Raw genomic sequence first — 23,722 nt, forward strand, 5'->3', positions numbered from 1 at the left:
TATTAGGAGAAAATTCTTCATGGAAAGGGTTTTCAAGCATTGGAACAGGCTGCCCAGGGAAGTGGTGGAGTCACCATCCCTGGAGGTGTTTGAAAGACATGTAGTTGTGGCACTTAGGGACAGGGTTTAGGGGTGGACTTTGTAGTGTTAGGTTTATGGTTGGACTCAATTATTTTAAGGGTCTTTTCCAACCTAAATGATTCCATGATTTTAAGGGTTTTTTTGCTGCATGGAATTTTTCTGCGGGTAGCATAGCTTCCAGGGCCTGGTAGGCTTGCTTTTAACTGGGTACAGGAAAGCTCCGAAGAGACAAACAGTGGAAACACTATTATCTTATTCTAGAGAATTTGCTTCACAGTTTAGAGATGCTTTGTTCCCAGAAACTCTTTCTCATAGCCTAATATATCTTCATTCTGATACAGAGAAATACAACTGTACGTAGAAATTTTCTGTTTACTTCAGACCCTTTCCCTCTGCAGATTAGACATCACTCTGATCCTCAGAACTGTACTTCAGGCGACAGGACGTGAGTGCCATTCAGTAAGCTTTCCTTGATGGCAGCTCTTATTGTACCTTAGCGAGGAAGATGTATTGTTTTTGACATTATGAAGTTTACATAGAACTTTTCTGACCTAAATGTGCTTTTTTACTTGCTATGTGTAAACGTTAGTGTGACTTTGTGCATGGTCCATCACAGGCTGGAGACTAAGCCATCAACAGCCTGGGCTGTGTCTGTGGTGTCTAATGACAAGTGCAATATCCACATCCACAAGATGCTGGGACATCCTTGTGTAAACTTTGTGGGGAATTCTTACTTCAAGAGCTTGTTTGGACATGCAAACATTTCTTTGAAATATAGCTTTTCTTAAAGAAAATCAAATAAGGAATGCGCTCCAGTTTTAGGTTAGTCTTACTGTTCCTTATGAATGTTTAGAAGTATTTAATTTCAGCAGCAGAATGCAGTGCCTAGGCTGATAAATCAGTCCTTGTTTATCAGTTTACAGGACAAATCATTTGGCAGAGTGAAGAGAGTAGTTTAGATATATGGGTGTCTTTCTCAGGTTTAAGAGTAAAGCACTGTAAGGTGTCTGAATTTTTGGTGATGGACTTCAGAACTGCTTTGAGTTCCAGGAAAAGGCTTAAGGAAATCCCTTAGAAGAGTTCCAAGGGCATTTGGCAGGTCATGGAAAAAATCCTATTGCCTGTCGGTTCTCCCAGTTTGGCCAGTGTCACAGGATGTGTCATCATGTGTCATCCCTTATTCAAGTTAGATAAATTCTCAGCTACTGTTTTAGTCCATACTCTTTTATTGATCTCAGAGGGAATTTCGCCCAAGAAACAAGGGAATAGTGCTTCAGGATTCAGTGCTGGATTTTTACGTTCCTGGTCTTGACAATGTATGTGACCAGATTTCTGAGTGAAAGGCAGGACAAAATGAAGTTATTGTTCTATGAAAAGCAGAGGGAGGAATTTCTGGTGTAGAAATCCAAATTAACTTATCAGCAGGAGATTTGCAGTCTATTTAGAATATTTCTAATTTGTACAAGCCCATGTGGGCCTATTCCTTTCTCATTTAATGGCACACCTAGAACTTCTATTGGCTTCAGTGCAATTATTCTTGCAGCTCTGGGAACTTTCCCAATAAGCCTGCACCGAAGACCATTTAGCTAAGTAGGAATGCTTCCAGTAACATCTGAATGCCCTGGTCTGGGCTGTATATGCAGGTACTTCTGAGCTGAGTACTGTTGAAAACAGTCTATGCTCTCATTTAAAGGATATAAACCAAATGAAATTCTCTGGTCAATGGTGCTTTTTCAATGTCAAAAGTAATAATAACAAAAAAAAACTACTGATAAAAATTATAGAAATTATATGGTGCATTCTGCAATTTTCAATAGGTAATGGCTTGAAACCAAGATTTGTTCCTTCTGAAATTTGAGAATGTCACTGATTTTGAGACATCTCTATTCTACTGGGAACTGCATTTGTAAATATTGCAGTTTTTACATTACATACAATGTTATGCTATATATTTGTCATATTTTCAGAGCAGTGACAGTAATATAAAGACTGGTATTAGTATTTTGAATTTGGGTAGGTTTCTTTCCCTGAAAAAAATTCCAATGGAACTTATAAACTTAGGTCTTACTCTTGTGAATACTTATCACTACTCACTCTTTAAGTGCGTGACCAGTCCTGTAGGGCTAAAAATTCAGAGGAATAGCTCACCAGATATAAGCTGAGTAAATGAGCACATGTTTTCATAATCAGCATTTTAAATTTTTAAAGAAACTACCCAGGAACCTTATCATCTTCAAAAAAAACAGGACCACTTTTAGAATAAGAAACAAGAACATTATTCACTAACCTGAGGTACAGAGGGAGAAAACAGACTGTTGAATCTGCAAAACGGACTGAAATGAGAAAATTGTATTTACCCAGTTTGGAATCTGGCAAGCACACTTGAAATACTTTTCTTTCTTTCTTTCTTTCTTTCTGATTCACGAAGAGCTGCAGGATTTGAGTTAAGTCTAAAGTCAAAATAAATATGATACGTCACTCGAAAAGAACGTACCTTGTTTATTTAAGAATTCATATAAAGCATTCAACCGGGCTGAGTGGTATATTATTTGGTTAAATTAGGGTTTGAGGTTTGTAAAGTTTAAACTTGGTCCCCTTTTGAGAATGATTTAAGACAGGAATGCTATAATCATCTAGTTATATGAGGCTGAAGCAGGTGCAGGGTAAGGAAAAATGTTCTTTTCTCCTCCCATCTGTTCTCTGAAGAAGTGTTTAATTCTTGCAGGAATCTGTTAAAAGCTTTTCCTAAGGTTTCCCTGTAGCCAGACAATTCACTGCAGAACCCCACAGGCAGTGTCTCTGGATGCACTGGGAGTAACTTGTGCATAGACTTTCTGCTTTTCCAGGTGGAATGAGAAAAACAGTAAAGCACACTTAGGGGTCCTTACCTTTCTTCTGAGTACAGCAGAGATCGGACTGACTGAAAAATAGCATCACGATCCAGTTCTGGTAATGGGAGTAACATGACTTTCTGTTGTATTTAAAACAATGAATAGAGTTGCGTTGCTTTCCCTCCTATATGAGCATCTGTCAGTTATTCTGGGTTTGTTTTTTTGAATATCCAAACAAATGATAAATGAAAGTAAAACCACCTTGAAAATGTTTCATTTGTAATCCTTTCTACTTCTGAATCAAGGCAACTTGAGTTTATCAGGCTAGATGTCCCGTTGTTGGGAAAATAAGCTGTGCTGCATTCCTTACTTCTTTGTTTGTCTTTGTGACACGCGTCCTCAGATGTCTGAGCTTTGAATTTTTTTAAACTCAGGGCCCTATTCTGTTCTTAGTGCAGATTTCTTCACGACACTTCTGCTAATATTAATGGGATTCATACATAAATCTCTTTTGTAGATGTAGAGGGAGGGATCCCAAATATTTTGTTCTTCCCATCTGTATATTGGGAATTCCATCAGATGGAAAGGAAGAAAAGAGTACCTGTTTACAGCAGAAAAGTATTAGAGGAATTCCCCTGATGCACACCTCCCCTGCAGCAAAACAGAAGTATGTGCCTACAGGAAAAGTCTGTCAAGTTTGGTGTGAGCTGGGATTTAAACTTCCTCCAAGCTCTGAAGTGCTGGAATCCAGCGTTTTGGTCCGACGCATCGCTACTTTGTGAGCTGACAGGGTCAAAGTCAGAGCTAAGGGTAAAAATCCTTCCTGGTTAACCTTGAGAATCTGGAAACCAGAATTTTAGATTTTTCTCTAAAACGGGCCCTTCCAGAGCATGATTTATTCTCTTCCTGTAATGGTGGGACAAATTTCTCTTTACAGGTTCCTGCCTCTATCCACTGGTTAGCAAGGGTACCTGGCTAATGCAGACTTTACAGATAGCTAAAACAAGTGAGTTGAATTCTATCCAACATTGCCACACTTGGATGTGTTCAGAAAAATGACAGCAGGATGTCTTCATTTCTGTTTGAGCTTTCCTATTGGGTTTTCTATGAGCTGACACTGATCAACTTAAATGGACCTTTAACTCACACAGTGATCAGGCTCATAGACGGCACAGTTTTGAATGCAGGAAAATCCTCCATATTTCCAGAGTGTTTTAAGTTTTTTGTGACCCTTCATTCCCAAAAGCCTTGGTATCTCAGAAGATATTTAAGCAAAAGACACTAGGCTGTAGTAATGCATATGCATGTTGCCATTAGATATCACAGTAGCAGTCTGATCCTGCTATTGGGGAAGTTACTCCAGGAGAGATTAGAAAAACTGGGCACTACCTGCACAGTTCAGCACAGTGCAGAGAACCCAAGTTAGTGGTGAACAAGTCACCTTGAGAAATGAGAAGTGGCATAGGTATGACAGCACGGCACTCTACCCAAGCTAATAAAAGCCTTTTCAAAGTATGTATTTGTTCAGATGCACCATGATGCTGTTCTGCTTTTCAGATCTAGGTTTGATCATATTTAATGTGTTGTGCTCTGCTGGTTCGTTATACAATCCTTTTCTGATTGACATTGGGGTTACCTGTGGAAATGAGAAATAGCACTGCCTCAATGAAACAGTTCAGTTAGGTATGCATAGCTTGTAAAGCAGTTTTTCAATATAACATAGCAATATATTTACAGTTGTTTTATTACTGCTTAGGGATATTGTTTCTGGTTTTGATTACTAGCTTTACTGGTTTACTTTAACCCCACCTCCAGGTTTAATGGAGCCCATCATTTAGTTTTAGGTAGTTCTATGTGGAGGAGGGAGTTGCACTTGATGATCCTTATGAGTTCCTTCAAACTGGAGTTATTCTCTGATTCTCTGATATAATCCCATCAATTTAAAAGCCCATCAACTAAATCACTGAAGGGAAGGAGAATATTTTGGGAAGGTATGACAAGAAGCTTGCTTTAGTTTTATACTTTTCCTTCTAGATGCATACTCTGGGTCTCCAGTGGAGAGGGAGGACTGGGCTAAATGGAACATCTGCCTCCATATATCCCCATGTTATTCAGGAGACTTTATATATGTACACAAATATACACACACACACACATATCAAGCCTTTCAGTCTCCCAGGTGCTGTGGGTAATTATTTTCATCCCTTTTCTAATAAATAGGTAACTGGAAACAGTGACTTGTCCTAATTCATGGGTAGCAGGTCCCAAGAACATATGGATTGAGAACCCAGAGCCTCTTGCTTCCCAGTTCAGGTCCTAGTTCAGTTCCTCTTACCTACACACACATCCTTCCTTCAGCATACATCACAAGGGCAACTTGAACTGTGTAGCCAGGGGATGGAAAACGATAGTTCTCTCAAAGAAACCTTGTGTGGGTTTATTTGGCCACTTTATGGGACTAGGCTGCTGTATGGGACTGTTAAGACATTAACATGTGAGGAGGGCATGTAATTGCTACTCATCCTGCCCAGGTGGCAGGAGTTCTGTTTTCATGCTTTCCAGTTGTTCATTGCAAGTCCAGTAGAGAATGAGTTGAGCCAGCTCATGGAACGAGTCCCAGGTATGCAGTGCTGCTACCATTGTCAAATATGTTAGTCACTTTATATTGTGTGTGCATGCTCAAATATCTGTAGATATATATATAGTTTATGTGTAAGTATATGAAAGTAGACAGGTGTACTTACATGCAGCCAAGTGCAGCACTGCATTTAGCAGCTTCACTTCGAATGACCTGGGAGTTTAGGCTTGAAGATAATTTGAATATCCATAGCAGTCTGTCTTCTCTGTAAAAGGACCATGCATGCTATATATCTGCCTTGCAAATTTGTTCTTTCCAGACACTTTTGAATAATAGGACCAGGACTGTATTTGTCTTAAAGAAGTGTGGGTGATCTGAGCAGTTATTTCTATGATAATGGAAGTATGTTTCAGATACAAGAAAGGGTTCTGCTGATCCTGGTGTCTCGTAGTGCTGTCTCTGACAATGTTTTCCTTCTGTGGCCTCGAGTAGATCACATCACCCCTTTGCCACTGTGTTCCCATCTCAAAGAGCCATTGTGAGCCTTGACTAAGTAACACTTGGAAGGATTTTTGGAAATGAAAACTAGTTGGGAAAATGCATGGATAGAAAAGCAAACAGTATGATCATAGACTGGTGTTTTCCATAGGTATTCTGGTGAACTTTATGTGAAACGTAGCTCTCTATCTCTGAGCTTTAGAAAGCAGAGATAATATCTGTAGTATCACATTTAGTTTTATTCATTAAAGAGATGTTTGAAATACATTATTCTGTTTAGTCAAGCAAGCCAGCCCCAAGTTAAGTGATGTGTTATGGACTCCTTCATGGGACGAAAGCACAACAGCAGAAAATATTCTATTTTCCTTTTCTAGTTTCTGCATTGTGACCTGACATTTATGTATATTGCATAAAGCACATTCTGAGCACTGCAGCTTCACTGACATGGGAGCTGATAAAGATTTTTTTTTTTCTTGCTTTTTGTCATTTTCTAAGAAGTTAAACATATTGTACTGTGCAGTTCCTTGCAGATAGCTCAGAAAGGCTTGGTCATAGACTTTGGACAAGACTGCATTATAGCTCTTTGTTCATGTCCAGCATTTCAATACAAAAATAATGTGTACCTGAGTTCAACCAAAATGATTGTGTCTGCCTGATTATATCATCTGTAGAAGCCAAATAATCTGAAGTATGCATCGTTTGATAGACTAAGCATCCAACAAAAGCTTCCTTAAAATGAGTCATATCTTTGATTCAAGCGTCACATTAGTTGAAATGAATCAGTCTTCCTCTTGCTGGCACTGGGAAATTTAAGAAGAAAAGCAAAAAAAATTGCTGCAGCATAACAATTCCATCCATTGTAAGGCAGTGCCAGCCAGGGATACCAGGCAGCAACCAGCCAGGCCAATCAGCACTTATTTGTTAATTCCAGGAATGTCTCAAATATTTGAGGGCAGTTTCCGGACAGGGCAGCGATAGCGGAGGGTTCTGGCATTACAGCTTGTTGAGGCGTGATGGATCTCATGTTTGGAAGTGTTCACATTAGGGCACTCATTTCATTACACTTCAAGTAATTGTCCTTCACACTGTTGCAGCAGAAATGGCAAAAAAACTGCCTGAACAAATAAAGCAAGAAGCACTTCTTTCAACATCCCCTCTGGAGGCTAAATTCATTTTTCCTTTCTCTCTTTTTGAAACTTAATTTTACATTGAGCAAGAGGTCAGAATTCAAGCACGATAGTTCAAATGTGTGCACTTAACATGTATGTATTATAGTTACTATGTCCTTGGTTGTTTTTAGGCATAAGGGAATTTTTCTGTCTTTCCTTATGCCCTTGCGGTCCTAGTGCTGTGTTCTCTGTATTTGCATTATATATTTATCAGGTCTTCTTTAAGTACCTCTACTCAGTGTGCAGACACCTACTCCTTCAAGTGTCTCTCCCTTCATTATATCTCCTTAACTGGCAGTTATTCTCCTATGCCAGGCTAAGCTCTCATTTCCTTGATCTCTCTCCTGTCTATTTTTTTTTCCTTCTGCTCTCACAAGTCAAAGAAGTCTTTCACCTTATGGATTGAATGCAGACATAACCAAGTGAAATTCTATCATTTACATTACTTAGGAGGTAAAACAATATTACTTGGGCAGACTGTTTGAGCCATAGATCTATTAATTTATTAATTTGGGGATTCCATGGACAGTGTTTCCTTCTGGCTTCTGTGGTTGCATCCAGACTTTTGCATGAGCAATATTTGAGATTTCTTTGTACAAACAAGATGCGTATACATTGGTCAGTTCCAACCTTGGTAGCATAAATTCACACAGAAAAAAACAAAAATCTAAAAGCAGTAAAATACAGCAAAAAAAATGCCTGAAAATAAAAAATAATCAGTTCTATTTTATAGATTATCATTCTGGAGTCATAGTATTTGAGCATGTACCAAAAGTTCATTAAGCAATGCAGCTAATATCTGATGTGAATTTACAGTCGTTTGGCTTTTGCTTTTCCTCATCACAACCTATGGTACCCAACCTATGGTACCCAACCTACACTCTGCATTTTTGTCACCATGCCTTTTCCAGTTCTGTTTCTGATCTGTCCTGTTAAGTCTCTTCTCTCAGCTGTTTTCCCTAATTTAGTGAATACAGGTCTAGCATGTTTCCTAGAGACAGGGTTCTCAATTCAGTAACCTTTCAGCCCTAGTATAAGCAATATTCTTTGTGTCTGCTTCTTGTATATTCAGGCCTGGTTTTAGGCCAAACCCGTTGCTCTAGAGAACTGAAGGAGCAATGCTCATTGTAGCCCATTCAGCTGCTGAAAAATTGCCTCCTGCTTATTTTTTCTCCAAAGGCTGATGGAATTTCTGGAGTTCCTGGTTTTGTACCCTGCTCCTAATGTTGGTCAAGGATGACTCTTTCCCACTTAACACTAGCCTGGTCTTGTCTGCTATACTTCTCCCTTTCAACCAAGAGGTGCAAAACAAGGTTGAGATTAAGTTCTTACCCAACAGCAGTCTGCATTGCCAAGCAAGATACCCGAGGTAAACGTCATTTCCTTCAGCTTCACAAACTGACCTGAAATTGGAGCCATACAGGTTTGCTGGGATCAGTTCTGACAGGGAAGGCAAATGCAGGGTGGCTGGAGAGCTGGCCAAAAATGGTCATTACAGCCTAACATGGAAAGTATTCCCAGGAAAAACAGCTAAAACTGAGAGCAGCTATAGCTTAATATTTTGGGAGTGGTGGGGGAAACAATGGATATTCTTCATTATTAGAGTGCTGGCTCTTTCTGAATGTATACATAGGTCTCAGAATAGGCAGGCTTTCTTGTTCCCAGTCTTCTAATGTATTAACTGAGTTTGTAAGAAATTAAAACTGAGCAACAAGCAGCATTTGCTCTTTGCAAACTTGCAGTGCATCAGCTGTGAGAGGGTTTGTGTTCCTAGGGATATGCAGCTTTTATACCCTTTTCTGACCAGCAACATATAGTTACATCTTCAGTCAATTAATGTATGTGGTTTTAATATATATACACAGGCACATATATATCATTTAAGTAAACAGCTGTGGAAAGGAGGATAAATAGTTACAAAAATAAGCATTCAGAACAACAAATGAGCTTAGTGTATAACTAAAGGCAACTTTGAAGAAACAGGCCTTCATGAAGGAATAACATTGTTGAAACCATATGCTTTCCATGTACCAGAAGACTGTTTTAATAGTTTACAAATGTATTTAACCACAGAAAGTCTAAAATTATTCGGTGTTTTAAAGAGCTAAAGATTGACACAAGTCATTCCAGTCAGTAAAGGACTTCTTTTCATCCAGATCCAGTGAATAAACGTATGTGGCTGAGCAGGAGGAGGTGTTTGAGGGGACCAGTGTGTCTGCAGCTGATGATTAGAGTTGTACAAAATGTTGCTGGTAATTTGCAGTATCCATTTTCTTCAGGCATTGTGGCTGGTGGGAAGTATGGTGGCCTAGACCACAAATAACCTGAGTTCTGTCCCTGCTCTACTGCTGTTATGCTATATGATCTTGAACATGGCATTCATCCTTGTTGTACTAGTTTTGCCCTCAGAAAACAAGGAATCCCTTTGTAAACCACTTTGAGAACTGCTGATGGATGAAAGACGCTGGATAGGAGTTTTGTCAGTCTTTTCCCAAAGTTTGCTTGAATTTAGTAGCCTAAAGCAAAACTCAGGTGAGTTTTTAGGGCCTCCAGGGTTTGTGCTGAAGCTGTACAAAACCTATAATAAGGCATGTTTTACATTTTAGCAGCTCCAGGGTTTGTCTGAGCTGGGCCCCCCATCATTAACAGGGATTGGGAACCTCAGGAAATCCTTCATCGTCTGATCTGAATTATGAATTGGCAATGATGATCTTCTGTTGAGCAACAAAGGTTTTACGAGACTGTGCAACCCTGCCTCCACAAAAGCTTAGTTTTCTTTTGACAGTGCTCAAACGCCAGCTTTGCTCTGCTGCACGCCCTGCTTATTCTCCTGTTCATCCTTAGATGAACTTCATCCCAGATGGCTTCATCCTGACTTGATTTGGGACTTTGTATGTCCACAACTGCATAATGATGTCACCCTGTTCTGTGATATCACAGGCCTCTGCTGAACACGATCTGGACTGCTGCATCCATGGTACCGTGTTCTCAAATGCAACATAAGGTTGCCCTTTGAGTCCAACTGGACATCTTCCTCATCACAACAGCTATTTTCATTGTGGTTTGAGCTACTTACAGAGAGAACTAAGTCACAGAGCTACCTGACAGTGCCAGAGTCACTGAAAAGTGAGTATGCTTTCCAGATAACTACATAGTGGTTGTGTCCTTGCTTGACAGGTTTTCACCGCAGTGGCTCTTGTCCTGGGTTTCAGGTCTGTAGGGAACTCATTTTTATTCTAGGCGTGCTCTATACAGCCGTTGGTAGGAGCAAATTTAAGAAAAGATATACCTAAAAGAGGGAGGAAAGTCTATAATAGGTAGGCCTGGTGCTTTACCAGAAGCTTTGACTGGATCTCTTTTTAATTTTTTTTTTTTCATAGCAAATCTGCATTAACACAAACAAACGTGCAAGCAGGAAAATCTTAACAGACTTTTGCCACTCCTAGAAATCCTATCCATATCTTTTATTTAAACCATGGTCAAAATGTACCTAAGAAAAGGACCTGTATTAGCTCCTTTAATGAAGTACTCCTTTCAATGTCTGTCAAAAATGGTCACATGGTAAACATTGAACAAAAATTCGAAATGTTAAAGGAATAAAACTCTTCAGGGAATAAATTATTTTTACAACTGGCCAATATAAAATAATACAGTACAAGTCTCTTAAAGTAGTAATTGATAAAGGAATAAAACTGCTAAAAGAGTATATTTTTCATTCTCTGGAGCTAACTGTATAACAGCACTCAGCTGTTTTTAATCTCCAGGGGCCTATGGAACAAGCACAAAAATGAACGTAACTTAAAATTGACATGAGTGATCTTTCATGAGATCTCTGCTACCTGCTGCCTACTGTCAACAGCCATGTTCCTGCAGCAAGCCTACTCACTCAGCCCCACAGTACTTTGCCATTCCGAGCCTTCTTTTTCATCTGGATGTTAAGCCGATAATTCTCAAGGCATCCCTGTGAAGTGAACAAGAATGATTCTTCCAGCCATATACCAGGGGAAACTGAAACAGAGAGAAGAGAACGCCTGTGCCCAGGGTCATAATGTTTGTTCTACCATGTAATGTGGCTGTAATGGGCCTTGGTCCTTCCACAGTGTGCTGAATGCACACGCTAGAAGAAAAAATTTTAGATGGTGGTTTCACTGCATATTGCGAAACAGGATTACTACTGTGTTGGAACCAAGTCCTTTGGCTTCTTTCCAGGCACACCTGAATCTCACTAAGGAAAAGAAGTATCAGTTTTATACTAGTGACCAGTTAATTAAAGAACTGTCTCCATATAGTATAGAGCTATGTGAATGGGCTTCAAAGGTGACCTCACATGGGCAAAAAAAGAGCATCCCAAGAGGGAGAAAATTATCCTGCTGGGTGGCTACAGTGTGACTCCTGTTTGCCTTGGAAGCGGGTCTGTCCCAGAAACTTCTTAAACATTCATTGAGGAAAAGAAGATAAATTTTTCTTCATGTAGATAACATTCAGAGAGATTCTTGGTTGAGGAGAGGGGAAGGAAGGTGGAAAGGTGGAAGAATGCATACAAATTGTATTTCTTATGTGCTTGTTATTGTCTTGATGGGTCTTCAAGAGGCCAAGTGATTTGTAGCTCGTGCAGGCTTCACCCCGTGACATTCTCTGCCTGGGGCCTCCTCCTGGTTTTCCATCCACTGGTAAGACAATCTGTCCCTCAGAACTGGTTTGTCCCTCTTGAGATCAGTCATTCTGAAGCAACTGTACAGCATTAGGCTTTCTGACTGCATCTGTTAACTAGTTTTGGCTTTGCTGGTGCTTCTCTCCCCTGCCTGTGAGCTCGTTCTCCATGTATTTACTGAGAAGTAAAACCAAGAGCTTTTATCTGAATAGTCTCAAACTTGGGGTGTGTTTTAAAACTGAATCCTTCTTTGTATCAAAGTTACCAAACTGCATTCTTTTCGTAGCACTTTCTTATAAAGGTATCAACCCAATGGTATTAAATTATAAAGATGTTTGAACTTTAGAATTGAATCTAAATTTTACAGCATTTCTGGGTTTGGTTCCCCTAAAAATAGAAAGAACTCACTTTTTTTTTTTCCTTGCACTTTTTACTTCGTTTAGTTCTGGAGGAAGAGATGCAAGAAGCTTTCATGAGTGGGTAAAAATAGTAGAAGTAAAGGTGCCTTTGGACAGCAGTAGACTTTGCAAAGCTCCACTGTGTGCATACCCTGCACACTTGTGTCATGGAGTGTAGTGTCCTAGCCTATTCATTGTAAGCAGACTGCAGTAATTCAGGAATAGTAGCATGCTCTTATCAATAATACAGAGATTGCTTCCTTTTATAATCCACTTTATTGGTTACAATTTTCTCCCATTAATTGTTTTAGGATAGAAATTGTTATAGTTTGAGACCTGGGGTATGAGATGTAGAAGAAAAAATTTTAAAAACGAAACGAACAAACAAAAAAACACCTCCACCACCACTAAAGCTAGAAAAAAGCATTGGTTGGTTGGTTTTAATGTTGGTTTTAAGCATATAGAAATAAGTGAGGAAAGAGAGTGACAATAAATTGCAGTATTTCTAACATACCAAATAATATATTTGTTTCTGCCTCACGTCAAAATGACCTAAATGAATGTTATTTAAACTTCGTTTACTGTAGATACCCTTGAGAGCCTGGTAATAAATCAAATGCCAAACAAGTTAGTTCAGCAGTTTCAAAGTGGTGTGTATACGTATGTAGACTGAATATCACTTGTGCCTGAACCTCACTATTTTTCTCAGTTGAGATCTGTCTCCATTCTCATGGAAACCAACCACTGATTGACAGTAATGCTGTGAACTTCACTTATTAGCTAATGCATTTTTACTGACTTTCATGAAAATAGGAGCGGAGCGGAGCACTATGGAATATTCATGGAACAAAATTCCAGAGAGAGGTCTCAGGGTCAGGAGGAGGGAGGGAATGGGAGACAGATGCCAGATTGCCTGTAGAGAGTCCAAGCATGTGTTTTTGTTTGTAGCAATGATGCACATGCCTTTTGCGGGTGCAATTATTGCTTCTGCCTTTGAAAGTTTCACCATAAATCTGTTTCTCAATCTCCCTTCATTTTTTGACCCAAATTAACCTCTTCTCTCTACAGTTCTGTTACTTAACCTCAGTTTCTCTTGGGAGTATCTGTGCACCACCATGCTGTAGGTGTTCTGTCCTGAATTTTAGTGATTACTCTGAATTCAAGTCTGTTTCTGGACAGATTGAATTTGTTAAGTATTTCTGTCTTCTCATGATCTTCATGCACTGGATTTTATATTTCACTGAGTCATTGCAATGAACAACACCACATGAGTGAAAGAAATCATTCGCCCTTTATTTTGGTCTCTGCCTACCATCCAGCTTTAAGCAAAGGCATACGATCTGTAAGTAGCTGAAAACTGAGACCTGAAGTATTTGAATATCCATTTAACATATCGTGACACTTTCCTTTTAATCTATCAAATGCTTAAAAAATCTGATTTCTCTTGTTCTAGCGATAGCTTGTCTTATTTGAGTGACACCTCGGGTCTAATGAAGCTGACTGCAGGTGACTCACAGCTAACTGTGCAACAGATGTGGGGTGAAAGCTTTTAGCAGCCATGCACCTCCAAGTGGGAATTCCCAGCCTGTAGTATCTATGACATTGATACTGCACTGTTTTCCCATGTCAGACTCAAGCTTTATTGTGGACCTGACAGGTTCAAAGTCGCATAAGCTACATCTCATCGTAGAGTGTTTTAGAGAAGAGGGATTTAAGCGTATTAGCATTTATTAGTTTTATTTAGGAAATGAGCAAAAAAAAATATGCATCTCAATATTCTTGTACTCTTAGGGAGCTTTGAGCCTTCTGTGGATTTTCTAACTTGGGCCTGATCCCTCGGCTGGGATGCTCGCAAATGGGCTTCTGCTTGCTAAGTGAAGAGATTGCAGATAAATTCAACTGCTAGTTGTGCGGTATCCTACCGAACGTTTAAATGTAGTCTAAGTTACCATGAAGAGCTGAGTATCAGAACAGAGAGTCATATCACACTGTGTACAAAGTCAGGAACTTTGTGTGCCCTCTCCTTCTGGAAAGAGATCTTCAGTAACTCAGGAGCTTGTTTTGGGGACAACTAGCATGTTGCCCATGGTTTTCCCCAAATGCTTGAGGTCCACCTCCTGTGGTACCTTCTGCAGTGTACAGGGCTGATGCTGGGAGAGGAAGAGCTGTAGAACAGCTCACAACTGTGAGCCTTGTGGTGCTGGGTAAGTCAAGGAGGGTCAGATGGATTGGCAGAGTTTCACGCTTTTTGGTGTGCTGCCCACAGTGGTTTGAAGTAACGGCAGCTTGCATCAGTTCTGCCAAAGCTGAGTGGTAGACTTCATCCCACATGGGTTGCAACCAGCCAAATAGTGTCAGTCACTCAGGATAGCGGTTGTGTATGGATGCCCGTTGTCCTAAAGGCACTATGAGCTTAGTGAGTTCCAGCCAAGAGCTCTCTGCAATGCCATTTATCAAGAAAGCCGTACTTGTGAGCTTGAGGTGTGTGTCTGAGCCCTCAAAATAGAAGTAATTTAAATGCATATATATGTATTTTTATTTATTTTATTTTATATGGGGCGAAGTTGCCTGAAGCCTGTTTATTAGTTAATAACCCCCTCCAGGTTACCGTCTCTAATCTTGTAATGAAATTGAGTTAATAAATCCAAGATATTATTAAATAAAGTAAGTATTTAATATTACTTGTCCTCTTTGAATCCGAGTTGCAATACAACAGAATTTCATTTTATAAATAACACCTTTCGTGCTAGCACCACAGGGCATGATTCAAAAGAATCTAAATAGAACATGAATGCTGTAATCAAATGCAGACCCCAGGAAGGCAGATTAAAAAGGCATGTTGCTGGTTAGCGCAGCAGACAGGGTAAGTATAGCAGGTCACAGCAGAAAAGCTAGTTACAAAAACAAGGGCACAATCAAATGAAAATTGTTTGCTTGCCCACTCCAAACCATGACTGACTGCTTCTGTGTCCGTGACCTATTTTTTTGAAATGAAGGAAGATTTTGAGAGGTTGTTACATTTTAATTGCTTTGTACTAGGCAAGAAAACAACAAAAATCTCAGCTCTGTGTTTGCATCTGGAGGACACTAAGAGAATCTCTATTTATAGATAGAGACACTACATCTGGGGAAGACTTTTCCACCAGGTTTATCTCATCTCCCTCTGTTTATCTCATCTATTTGCACCCACTGCCAAAAGCTGTGTGTCTCCTCCTATAGAGAGGACCATACAGCAGAGGGGAAAGCGCAGGAAAGTGCCGTGAAGCTTTGCCTCCAGAGATCCCTCAAGTGTTTAGTGCTGAGGGAAGGATCGATCAGCAATAGCAAAGGGAACCAGTCTCCAGATCCCAGGAAGCCCAGGACCCAGAGGCAGCTCTGTCATGGTATGACTTCCCTGGTAGTGCCACATGGCCTGCCGCATGTGCCTGGCTCTCCTGCCCCTAGCATCTTGCTGTCTTTCCTCCTCAATGGTGTCACAAAGGTGGAGCAAGAGGTTAATGGAGCAAAAGGCAGAATTAACCTCCATGTGCTCATCTGCAGCTGCTTGTGAGTTCTGGTCACAGCGTTCTCAAAGACAGAGCCTCAGCTGCATGGAGGGGAGGAGAGAAAAGTCGGGGTCTCCAGGTGCTCTCCTGCCTCTGCTGGGTTTCTTCCCCACTTTCTTTGCTGAGGGAGAGCATCAGCCTCTTTGAGGTTTGTCCTCTCCAGACTGATACAAAGCAGGCAGAGAAAACATTAGGTCATACTGTTGTTTTGAAAAGGATTCTGTTTAGCTCTGTATGTTGTGTGTGCGTATGTAGAATTGCAGCCAAATGCATTCGGTCATCTAGTTCAGGGGCTAATAGCCAAGTCAAGAGGTAGAAATAAAACTCAGCTGACTTTATATATACATTTGTGTGTACAGATGGATGCATTTATATTTATGTGCATGACACTGTTACGAATATTACAAAATATTATATAGGGAAAGCACTTTTTAATTAGGTAGCACCTTCGAGACTCCCAGTTATTTGAATATAGGTCCCAAGAAGAAGGAACATTAGTACAGTTACCTCACCAAGCTACGTAAACAATGAAAATATTTCTGTAGGCAGTCTATTGCTTTTACTTTAACAAGTAGGATCAAAAATAGTGAATTGCAAAAACTAGTCTGTAAACAGTATTGCAGAAAGAAAAACAAACAACAACACCAAAAACAAACCCTCCAGAATCGTCTGCTGTACTCAAGGTAAATGAAATATTTAGTGGTGGCAGCAGCAAAAAATGAAATATGAGATCTTGCATCCCAAGTTATTAGTGACCTGTTAAAAGACAGGCTGAAAAGTGCCTTTACCAAATTAAAACTTTGAAAAAGGGCGCAAATGAGAAATGTCAAAATAAAAAATTGGAGGAAAAGGATTGTCCTCCTGGCTCTTATTTTGCAGTTCTGAGGCTGTGGCCACTGTTAACAGTAGTGAAACAAGAATGGCACAATTCAGTCTCCTGAAATCTGTAATGGAAATAGTCTGCGCTGACAGGCAGACAGTTGGAATTTACTGAGATTTCAATCACAATTGCGTGATTTGTTTGCTGCATGTGTTTTTTTGCTTAGTCTAATTCTCAGAAACTTTGTAGGTTTGGGTTTTTTTTTAATAGAAAATTTCATTTGATTCTCTACACTCTGTTTTTATAGTACACCCATCCCTAATGTTTACTGATACTAAATAATAAGAATGCCAGAGTGCTTAATTTAATGCCTCCTATTGATCTCTGGACTGTTTAGCAAAAGACTTATTAAACACAGAGGGCCATATACTGCCCTCACTTCCATCTATGTAAATCCTCTAAAGGCAGCTAAGGTATTGGGAACCTAAGGCCAGTTGATCAGCCTGCTAATTGTGTTGCCTGCTGAGAAATGTTGAAGGTTTTCCTCAGCATGGTCAGGAATTATTTTTTCAAATTCTAGTCCGTTATCCTTTGTGTGCCACTCTGCTCTCTGAGCACCTGGCTCTCTGGACAACTCTCAGTAATAAGGTTTCACTTGAAAGTGCTCAAATTTATTTCAGTTTTCTTAAGTATTTCTGGCAATGCCTAGTAAACGTACAAGTAGTGAGAGGTGAATGATGAGCTGATCCATAAATGAGCAAAGCAGTTCTTAGTGAGATCAGATCAGCCGATGGATTCTTTCTGTTGCCCACAGTTCTTTCAGGCTTAGGACCTCTTTGGTATAAGCATGTATGAGCTAGATGGTCAGAATTTGCTGATTAGTCTGGTGTAATCAATTAGGCTCCCCTCTTTCCCACAGCTCCCCCGGTGCTGTATTGATGTCGCTTCCACTGCTCTGTCTTAAGAAGTCTTTTGGAAATGCTTCCTTTTTTATTTTATTAAGATTATCTTGGTACTGCAGATCTAGAAGTGCTTTAACAATAGCTTTCCCAAAAGATCTGAGCCTGAAGGATCTGTGATTTACTATAAATTTGGTATTAAAGGCTCTCAGCTATAATTTTCAATGATACTTCAACCTTAAGCTTGTCTCTGCCTCATCCACCTGCATCGTAAACTGATTGTTGCTAACGAAAGTCTATGACAGCGCTGCTTCGCCAGCAAGAGCACGCAGATGTAAAACTAATTAATTTTAAAAACATGTTTTCATTTTAGTGTTATGAATATGGCAGTCATCAGGAATCCAGTGGAACAGGCAATTTTTTTTTTGAGATTTGGGAAGCTGAGTTTTGTGGTGGGCAGAATCACAGAATGTTAGTACAGGCATTTCATGTTGCAACTCTGTTTCAAATGGAGGAGTCCCCTAGAAACAACGTGCAGATTGAGACTTCCAGGATATCTTCAGCTGTTTCATGATCTTTTACTCTTTTGCTCTGCTTCTTCTCTGAAGTAGGTCCTCAGCTGCTGTATCCTGCTTTCCTAGTCATGATCCAAACCACGGTATGCCAAGTACCTTGGTTGTCATCCGCAATCTGCCATGTTCTAATGCTGTACATGCGAGGCAGGTTTAATAAGCTCCTTAATAATGACTTGTAGCATACTGGTTTCTTGTAGACTTGGGCCATCCCCCATTCTAGGTCTCCAAATGTGCTTGATCAATTATTTGAATTACTCTTTCAATTGCCATCTGTAGTCCCTCATAAAGAGACTGCTATTTGCTGTGCGTTGTGCCAAATCATGCAATAGTTTTTTGCAAAGCTAGGGACTGCGCTGAAATCACCAAACTTGTGTCACTTGTGAACTGCAGTATGATAAAATGTTAGCTTTAAGTGGACTACATTTGCAGTCTTGTGAGATAAGAAAGCATTGGAACTCCAGCCCATAAGTCTCAAAAATTCGGAGGAGGTATGGGAGAAGTTCATGTACCTTGGATTTTTTTTAAATACAGGTATAAAAATATTATTATAGATATGCATCATAAAATGCATGAAATGTTCACATTGTGCATAAATAAATATACATAAATATACATATAGAGAGACACATATACTGTGCGCGTCTCCTCTTTCCCCTTGCCTTGAAGTTCATCCCTGAATGTATCCTAATGGCAGAGTGATGATCAGATGAACAGAAATTTAGCACTGTGTGAAGCCTTGGAATAGTGACATCTGTTGCATTTGGACAGTTTCGTTTATCTACTGGGAAATCGCATGAACTTCCCAATAGGTTTTTTTTGTTTTTGTTTTGTTTTGTTTGGGTTTTTTTCAGTTCTCGTTGCCCTTCTTCTCCTCCTCCTCCTCCTCCTCCCCTCTTCCCCCCCAATAAGGGAGGGTAGTGTTAGGAGACATGGCTGCTGTCTTGCTTTCTGGTGTGGTGTAAAGTTTTCCGTCGAGAGACAATAATGTACATTCCTCTGGCAGGATGGGATGGATTTTTTTGTTTCTCTTGCTGTTGTTTATTTATAAGACATTTCCTCTTGCTTAGTGGAAGTTTGATCGTAAGAGGCTCCAGTGATTTTCCTTCCCACCTCTCCCCTCCCTAATTTCTCTGCCTCGGCACTCGCTCTGGAACAGAGCGAACTCAAAAAGCCCATCGGCGCAGGGCGCGCTTCGCAGCCAAGCCCTGCCACTCTCCAGAGACTCTGAGGTGATTCTCCTTCGTCACCGCTTGGACCAGGAACCACAGCCCTGGTGAGTGGTGAGCTCCCAGAATTTGATGTGTCAAGGCTTCTATTCTCGGGGCCGCCGCGGCGCGAAGCAGGAAATAAAGGTTTTTTTGTTGTGTTTTGCCCCTTTTTTTTTTTTTGGCTTGGCTTTTTTTTTTTTTTTTTTTTTCTTCTTATATAAAAACAAAATCAGCAAGAAGCACAAGAGGAATACGGAGCTGTGAGCGGAGGCTGCGGAGCTGAGGGCAGGGAGCTTGCTCGGCCTGGCCCGGGCAGTGGGGCTGTACCCGGCCTGGCCTCCCCGCCGCCGCCAGCGGGGGTCGGGCTCGCCTGCCGCGGTCGGCTCGGGGCGGGGGTGCAGGAGGATTTGGGGGGGGAACCAACACGGGGAAGGGGGGGGTATGGGCGAGGAGAGGGAGAAAAAGAAAATGTTAATCCTTCTCTTTGGAGTTTGTGTCTGGCAAGTTTTCATGCCTCCGTGTTCTGAGCATTTACATTATGCTCTGAATACCTGATTGCCCAGCCAAGCAGAAAAGAAACTCTACAGTGGATGCATAGTAAAAGAAAACGCTTCTGTGGAAGCCACCTCTGGGAATAGGAAGAACTAGTTGGTTTATAGGCTGCTGGTCCATTTGATGGGGAGGGAAGGGTTGGATATATATATTTTTTTAATATTTTTCTTTTTTTTTTAACTCTCTCGCTTCCCTTCTGTTCTCTTTGTGTCTGTTTGGGGAGCTAGCAATCAAGGAAAAAAAAAAAGTGCTTTGGAGAACTTTATATACAAAATATTGGATGCTAAAGAATTAGGTGTTTCAGCCAACATCAAAGTAGTTACGCAGAGTTATTTCCAGCTGTTGGATAGGGAAAGCAAGGCAAGGAAAGCAGCAGCAATTTGCTCAAGGCCGCATAGGAGAGCTAGTGAAATAAAAATATGTAGGATGTGCATCTCATGTCCTTTTGTCCTCTTCTGCCTAGCTGAATGTATCATTTCTGTTAATCTTTTACTACTATAGTGCTAAAGAAGGCCAGGGCAGTGTGGGGGCTGTTCCATTCATCCTTCATCATCTCCCACATTATCTGACTTGAAGAAATGAATCATTTCTTGACTAACATTCTCTACTCTTAAAAAAGTACGCATATAAGAAACACAGGGTAGCAATCAAAATATTTGTATTTTGAGGTATTATCCTGTTCTTTGAAACATGTCCCTGGGAAAAGAACAAGATGTTTAATGGCATCGATGCACCTCACATGAGATGTTAACTAAGAACCATTCTTCTCACCCGTGTCTTGCCTTTGAGTTGGATTCATTCAGCAGGTGTATCAACAAGCATGTCCCTCTAACCCCCAAGGAGACAGCCCCTCTCCAAATGCTGCTGGTACAAGTCATGTATAAGTCATGAGGACAGTATGTAAAGGCTGGCACTGAATGATCTGTCACTGAAGTTATGGGAGGCTTTGACATTGACTTCAGAACTGAGCTCAATATTAATTCACATCCAGCCCAAATTAAAGTACTTGCTATTTCTTATAACCAGTAAGTAAAGTCATGCAAGACTTGGTGGTTTTAATGCTGGGCAGTTTTTGCAAATATTTTCCTTGGTTGTGATCCATGTGGGGTTCTCAGTCCTTCCCCCTGCTTCAGTTTCAGCCTGAAGTTTGACTAACTCCAAAAACTTCAAGTGGAAGATAGACAAAACCTCCAAGATTCTTACAGTTTTGTGTTAGAACCATAAAGAACTGTGAACTCTTCTTTTTTCATATACAAAACCTTAAGTTGACCGTAGACGTTTTTCAGCACTGCACAGCGAGGGTTAGCTCTTTCTCTTTGTTCCCTGGTGCTGTGGGACCTCTCTCTGAACCTAAACTAAATTACCAGCTCTTAACAAAACCCACAATTAAGTTGGCCGATCCCCTCAGTAAAAAGTCTTACATACACATGGAAATAACCTTTACATACATCAAAGTACCAGTCCAAATGGTCCCAGCTTTTGACTAAATTGATGTTAAGATCCCGACTTGGCTGTTGCATCACCTTTCTGCAGTGCACTCAAAGCAGCTGACAGATCAGAACATCCCAAACTTTCAGGCAGTTCACATCACAGATAGAAACATAATGGGTTTTTTTCTTTTCTCTAAACGGCCTATACTGAACGCCCACACACACTTTTGGGTCTGATCTTTGAAGCTTATCTCTGATTTACTTTCTCCCTCCAGGCAGTATAAGTCTGAAAGACATTAGTACTTCTGAAATGGAAAGTTCTCAAAGCACAGTGCTAAATGTCTGAAACTTCAAACTTCTGCCTATATAACACTTGTTCTCTGGATATACTGAAGTCAAGGGCTGTCACTCTGGCAACTTTCACCAAGAAGGCAAAACAATGTTTAATCTCTTTTTTTAAGAGTCTCTGTGTTGCTCTAAACCTCTCGATGTTTAAATTATTTAATTAATGTATTTATTCTGCAAGTCTCTGCAGTAGCAAGGGGACTTGTCTTCACTGGTATTTATGTACATCAATGTGGAGAAAATAGGCAGTCTTTCTTGTTATGATATAAGCTGCTTATTGATTGTATTCCAAGGCTATAATGGTTTGTCTATGGTCTAAAATCATTAGGGTGAAAATCTGCAATTTCACATCATATTTTAACTGTCTTTTTAAGCACTCTGGGATGGTAAGATGGTAAATTATCTCATTAGTAGCAGCGTCTTTGTCTACTGTGTAATAGTTTACCATAGTTGCTTTAAAAATACCAATGAATACATACGGTTGTTCTTTTATAGATGCACCGTTTGATTCTAGCAGTAACCATTTTAGCTACAGCATCCCTTCCAACTAGTAATCTCAAAATGCTTTACATGCACTGCTGAATTACACCTCCCTCTTTTACCCATAGATGAAGTGGGAAAGGTATCATCTCTTACCTAGCTCAAGCAAAGAGGAAATGGTAGTCTTTCACTCGTGTTCAAAACACTGGTTTATACTTTCGGGGAAGAGAATATATATTTATGTAGTAGAATCAAACCCACTGTTTTCTGCACAACAGTTTTGTTTGATGTGATATGCTTGTTGTTCTGTGATTGTTAACTGCATCAGACAAGAACAAAGCACAGAAAAGGATGTAACGATAAAGATACACAGATTCAGAAGTGCTGGGACACTTCAGAAGTACAAGAACTGGAGCTATATCCAGAGACAATCTTTGCAGTAAAAGTACATAAAAGCAACTGCCTCATTTTGAGTGTATTGCTCATTTTAAGATTGGTTTGTTTTTTTGTTTTTGGTTTGGTTTGGTGGGGTGTTTTTTTAGTGTTTTATATTCTAAGCCTGTCTTTTCCATAAGTTAAACAGTAGCTTATTTTCCAGGGTTACAACGTTGAATTTCTCTTCCTGTAAATCAGAAAAGAAAGTAAAACTTGATATTAATTTAAGTCATATGACAGGCAAATTACAAAAGTAAAAGAGATCTGCAAGTTACTGAGGTAAAGCAGCCACTAACCACAGATCACTGATTATCAACTTCAGAGTTGTGTTGTGACATGGAACATTTGAACAATTAACTCATGTCCTTGGCTAAAGGATAAAGAAATAGCAAGGTGCATGAATGGTAAAATGAAGGCTTCTCTTACTGTCCTGGGCTGGGAAAGGGGATGGGTGAATCATGTAATGAGAACAGAGGGAAATTGAATAGGCTTTACGAGACCTGGATCTGTATCCCAGATCCACCCTGTGTGATCTTTACCTCTGTCTATGTCTCACTTACCCACCTGTAAAATGGAAATACTTTTTCCTGCCCTCACAGGGCTACAGAAAGGGAAAACTGTCACATTTAGCCAGGCTCAGGCATGCTTGGGAAAAAAAAAGGCTATAAATACAGCGCGTAGATCCCCCCCATTGCTGCCGTGTTTGTTTTTTTCCTCTGTGCATGCTTCGAGTTTCTGGAACCGAGGCGAGTTCCAGAGCTAGCATGGGTCTGTGCTGCTGGCAAAACAAAGAAGGTGCAAATTACGGTGGAAATGAAATAGCTGGTGCTTTGAGGCGGTGGAGTGCCCAGTTCACCTCAGGGTATATGTCTGCGTTCACAAAACATGGCTATCACGCACACCCTGATTCATTAGATGTGTTATCCAGCAAACAAGAAGCCTAATCATATTTTAGCGGGAACATTCTTATGATAAACTCTGCTTTAGTGAAACTCCACGTATAGTGCAATTTCTCCCGGCCGCGTATATTACACGGTGAAGAAAAGCTACCCCGCTGCGTATCAGAAGGCTGTAATTTCATTTAGGGGTTCTATTGACATCGTAAACTGCGAGAGCAGAGCTCAAGTGGCTATTTAAGTCATAGGAACTTCAGACTGAAATTACTGCCTGGCAGTAAGTGGCCCTCCCCCCATGGGCCCCACGTACGTACTTCATGTTTTCATCCCT

General features: G+C 40.3%; 1 protein-coding gene across 11 annotated transcripts in view; it reads left to right on the plus strand.

Moving 5' to 3' along the window:
* Positions 1 to 23,722, plus strand: part of ZBTB20 (zinc finger and BTB domain containing 20) — a 512,466-nt gene that overhangs the window by 282,322 nt on the left and 206,422 nt on the right. Inside the window, exon 1 of one of the 11 annotated variants that reach the window (XM_082063092.1) lies at positions 10,157 to 10,283. The exons of the other annotated variants lie outside the window; for them this stretch is intronic. The gene's annotated coding sequence lies outside the window, so the exon portion shown is untranslated. Of the gene's footprint in view, positions 1 to 10,156; positions 10,284 to 23,722 lie in introns of those variants that run through there. 11 annotated transcript variants of the gene reach the window in all.

The sequence above is a fragment of the Streptopelia decaocto genome (assembly GCF_964273445.1).
Source record: "Streptopelia decaocto genome assembly, chromosome: 1".
NCBI lineage: Eukaryota > Metazoa > Chordata > Aves > Columbiformes > Columbidae > Streptopelia > Streptopelia decaocto.